Raw genomic sequence first — 5,245 nt, 5'->3', positions numbered from 1 at the left:
TGAGTACCATTGATTCTCTAATGGATAGTGATTCATAAAACACATTCATGAACCAGAGCGCTCTTACTAATCCAAATATCGAATCAACACTTAAGAGAATTATTTATCTGCTTCTTTCTCAAGAAGGAATGGATTCCATCTCGTATAATAACATTCCCGGCTACCTACTTCATCATGTCTCCAAAATTCAAGGAATAGGATTCAGGATCTCAGAATCTATACCGAGCAAATTAAAAGACACAAATCCATAAATAGGAGTCTGTTAAGAACTCATGATTAAGATTATTCTATATATGACCATCGGTAGACTCAATTAGAATTTCTATGCTTAAACAAAAATTATTAAAAATTCATATTGTGTCTGTGTCCCTATTCCACATAATCTCATTATGCGTAATACACTCATTCAATATCTCGCCATATTAACAGTGCGGATAACACCGTTCCATTCTAAATGGGAATGACATGTATTAATAATGTTTTAATTAAAGATTCTGAACTTTAATTAAATTTATTACGAACATTACTTTTTGATTATTATCCTTAAACATTAGCCTCTCGTATATAACACTTATATACAATGTTTAAGGTCACATAAATAATCATGGAATTTTCATTGATATTCATAAAATATTCATAAATATATGCTATGAATTGTGTATAATCATGGAATTTTCATTGATATTCATAAAATGAATAAACTCTTTTATTAAATAAATAATAAATATCCTATTACATCTCATGCTTCTAGGACACCATTCCCAAAATTTTGTTATTTGAATTGTGTATAATTATGGATTATAAATCTTGAAGTTTGATTTACAGATTTTAGAATTAGTATATAATTTGAAATTTGGATTATAGTTTGAATTTTAGATTATGAATTTTGAGATTGTTGAAATTTGATATTTAGATTGTTGAAATTTTAAGATTATAATTTGAATTTGGTTGAAATTCAAAGTTTTGATAATTATTCTGGGTGGCACATCTTGCAGTTATGGTGTGCCAAAATCTTTTAAAAGCTATTTTTTTGGCAGGTTTATATTTTTGGATAATAAGAAAAATATGTCGTTATGATGCCAAAATTTTATTAAAAACTATTAATTTTAAGAATTTAATTAATAATAATTAATTATATTAATAGAAAGAAAATTAAAAATTAATTATAAACATTATGAGTGCAACAATTAAAAAAATAACTTATTCATAAAATTTGATAAAACTTATAAAATTGAAACATGAAGTGTTAAACTTTCTTTATAAACGTGTCTTCCTTTTCAAGTGTAAGTGGTTCGACACTGGTGCAGAAAGAAGAAGAATTCAACAATACAAGAATAAAATAAGTATCTTCGTCAAGGACTCGTGGTATGAGAATGAACCTTCCATTCTAGCTTCCCAGGTGGAACAAGTTTTTTACGTTGATGATTTATTTAACGGTCTGAATTGGAAAGTTGTAGAACATTTTGGGCATCGACATATATGGGATTTTCCAGAAGAGGACGTCAACAAGGTCACGATAGTTTAAGATACTGATAAGTGCACAAATTTGCACTTTTAATGTTCATAATTGTCAAATTATTTTATCAAATTTGTGATTTTAATTTCAAATATTCTTAAATTTAAAAGATTTAATTTTAATTGAATTTATTTTATTTTTTAAATTTTTAAAGAAAATAATTAAATTTGAGCTAGTTTACCAAACAAAACCCAAAGAGAAGCCCATCAGCAAGCCTAGCCATTCAAGCCACTAAGCCCAGCTCCTTCAGCCCATCTCCATTTATTTGGCAAGTCGACAACACGTACACCTTTGGACCAAATGCATGCCTCCTTCATCCAATACACCAAGCACGTGCAAAAGACAACCCAAGAAACCCATGGGCCCCACCGTGCACAACCTTCCAACTTCGTTTCTCAACTGAAGAACGTTTGTGGCTGTCGTTTTCTTTTATTTAATGAGCTTTTATCATCCAAATTAATTCTTTGTAAATTCATGTTTGGAAACGCTTTACATTCTTTTCTTTTATTTTTGTACCGAGTATTTTGTGTCAACAAGCTTCAAAAAACTCTATAAATAGGAGCTTTGTCAAGTTATTTGGTGGTGAATTTTTAGCTTAAGTTTAGACATTTTTTTCTCTTTGGTGAGGTTAGAGAGAAACCTATATGTGAAGTGATCTTGAGTGGATTTTGATTCTCCACTTGTTCTTCAATGTTTATATATTTGAGTGATTAATTTTCTTCTATCTTCTTTTAATTTCTCATATTGATATATTTTATTGTCAACTTTTATATAAATCTACTCAAGCTCTTTTTATGTGATTGTTGCATGATACTATATATTGATAGATATTATTTTATGAGTAGTATTTTACTGCATTATTGCCAATGGTATATTGTCGCTCTTAGATTTCTCTTAAGATGATTTTTCCTAATACTAAACGTAAGAATTTTACTCACTCAAATACATTTTAATTCACATGTTCTTTATATATATATTTTCCGATTGTTAGTTTGGGATGTGAAACTTTCAATTGAGTAATCTTAAAGATCAAAATCCATCGGGTGAACGAAGCATATAGAAGAATCTCGACGCCTTACCGGTTTTAAATATAATTTTCTCCTATATTTTTCTTAAACTTTAACTTCTCAACAAAAATTACATTCTCTTTTATTTTTACTTTATTATTTATCTCATGACACTTTTTATTTGCTAATATTTTCTTGTTCAATTTGTCTCCTCCTTGTGGATACGACCGTCCTAACTGTGCTACCGCGACCGCTTTATTTTTAACATGTTTGGGCGTAATTAAATTTTAACACCGTTGCCAGGGAGGTGCGTCAACAAGATTGTTCAGTAGATAATTAGCTAAAGAGGTAAGTAATATTAGTCTTTTACTTATTTTACTCTTTTTGTTTGGCACGTTTCAAAAAAAAAAAAAAAAAAAAACAGCATCTTTGTTCTATTTGCTTGGTCTTTTGTCAATATCATTTGTGTCTGTAATTTGTTGTCAGTTTGCTTTCGTGGTCTGTTTGATTGAAGTAAATTTTTGTTAGGTACTGTTTTGTCTAATTTTGTTTTAAAAAAAAAAAAAAAAGGCAGCGTTTATTAGTTTCTGTCGGATTTGAGTGACCTTTCCGTGCCTTTTATTTTAGAAAAAAAAACTTTGTTTTGTCGTATTAGTTTGTAATCAGTTTTCAGTTTCCTGTTGTTCGATTAGTTTTCTTCATTAGTTTGATAGGTTTTCTTTTTATTTTTATTTTTATTTTTATTTTATTTGTTCAAAAAAAGAAAAAAAAAACTGGATGACGTCTGTTATTGGTATTACATTTTTGTGAGTCTTGTCATTTTGTCGTCTGTTAGGTTTTTTTTTTATTAATCAAGTTTGGTTTGTACGTTTTTTTTTAAGAGTAATGTATATCTGTTTTCATTTTCTTTGGTTTTGTCTTTTAGTGGCCACTTAGTCCGTTTTGAGATTTTGTTTTTCATTAGTTAGTGTGTGCGTTTTGTGTTTATGTGTGTTAGTAATCATTAGTTGTGTTTAATATTTTTTTTTTCCCTTTCTGCAAAGTTTTATTAGTTTTGTTTTATATTATGTATGTTAGTTTTATTTTATTTTTTAATTTTAATTTTAATTTTAATTTTATTTATATTGATTGTTTTCATTTTTATCATTTATTAGTGTTTGTTATTTTATTTTTGCTTTTAATTTTCTGTTATAATTAGAATTAATTTTTAGGTTGTGATTTTTAGGTGACCAATTTAGACATTAAATTAGGACTCATAATCTCTCATAATTTGTGTAACCTTAAGTTTTAGAATAGTATTAACTTAGGGTACTAATATCTAACACTTAACATTTCATAAAACACGTCATAAAACGTAAAAAAAAAAAAATTTCAAGCAATTTTGTGGAAACGTTGAAAAGTACGAACTAAGGGAGTTCTGTCTAGGACGCTGGTTCCTGTTAGCGTTCTACGCCACCAGTCTTTCTTGGGAATGTTGCTTTGTCTAGGAGGTTGGTTTTTAAGGAGGTCTCACCCCACCAATTTTTCTTGGGAGCACTCTTGGGGGTTGTGATTCGCGATTCTACATTATTGTTTTCTTTGTTTCAATAAAAAAATAATAAAAAAATTAAAATTTTCTTTAAAAAAAAAAAGTGAAACGCTGTAAAGTGAATGAATCATTATAAAGACGAATTAGGGAGATTCGCAAGAAGACCGGAGAACCCTAGTGAAGTTTCTTCCCACATGTCTAGTCCTCCCTCGACCCCAGTCTCATTAGCAGTTGCAAATCCGTTCGCGATGGCTCAAAACGAGGAGGTCCAACAGAAGACGTTGAATGATTATCTTCACCCTACACGTACGGCCACACTGTCATGCATAATGGTTCCCCCTAATATGCCGAATTTGGATTTCAAGCCGGCCATGATCCAACTCTTGCCGACCTTTCATGGGTTAGAGAGCGAGAATCCATACGTGCATATTAGGGAGTTTGAAGAAGTAGTGGCCACTTTTCACAACCGAGCTGAAGCCGCAGACTCTGTGCGATTGAAATTTTTCCCTTTCTCTTTGAAGGACAAGGCTAAAAGCTGGTTGTATTCTCTGCGACCCAGGTCTATTGGAACTTGGGAAGAAATGACGACAACATATTTCAACAAGTATTTTCCTCACCATAAGACCAATGGTCTGAAGCTACAGATCTCGACCTTTACCCAGAAGGACACTGAAACTCTGTATCAAGTTTGGGAACGGTTCAAGGATCTATTAAATCAGTGTCCTCACCATGGTTACGAGAGTTGGCGCCTCGTCAGTTATTTCTACGAAGGACTCACGATTCGAGAGCGTCAATTTGTGGAGATGATGTGCAATGGTGAGTTTCTCCAAAAGGATCCCGAGGAGGCGTTTGAGTATCTCAACGAGTTAGCTAAAAAAGCCCACACTTGGACCGGACCTAGTGCTACTGACAGCACCAATAGGTCCCAACCGGTTGGAATCTATCAATTAAGGAAGGAGGACAACCTCAAAGCCCAAGTCGAATCTTTGACAAGGCAAATCGAGGCCCTCAATGGCAAAGAAGGTAGAGGAATCCACACGGTCGCAAGGGCAGAGACACATGAGCCATGCTTTGTCTGTGGTGGGGTGGAACATCTAGCTAAGGATTGTCCTGCTTATGGTAAAATGAGAGGGGTTTACGAGGAGCAATGTAATGCCTTAGGCACATACAACAAACCCTTATCTAACACATACA

The 5,245-nt window shown here is 32.0% G+C and overlaps 1 non-coding gene across 1 annotated transcript; it reads right to left on the bottom strand.

Annotated features, from left to right (window-relative positions):
• Positions 1-4,680: 4,680 nt before the first annotated feature.
• Positions 4,681-4,787, bottom strand: LOC112094286. Its single transcript, XR_002903459.1, has one exon. It is a non-coding gene; the product is annotated as a small nucleolar RNA R71 (small nucleolar RNA).
• Between the last annotated feature and the right edge of the window lie 458 nt (positions 4,788-5,245).

Source organism: Morus notabilis, unplaced genomic scaffold (genome assembly GCF_000414095.1).
Source record: "Morus notabilis unplaced genomic scaffold, ASM41409v2 Scaffold15, whole genome shotgun sequence".
Taxonomy (NCBI): domain Eukaryota; kingdom Viridiplantae; phylum Streptophyta; class Magnoliopsida; order Rosales; family Moraceae; genus Morus; species Morus notabilis.
Note: the sequence above shows the minus strand (reverse complement) of the source record. Positions and strands in the feature narration are given on the sequence as shown.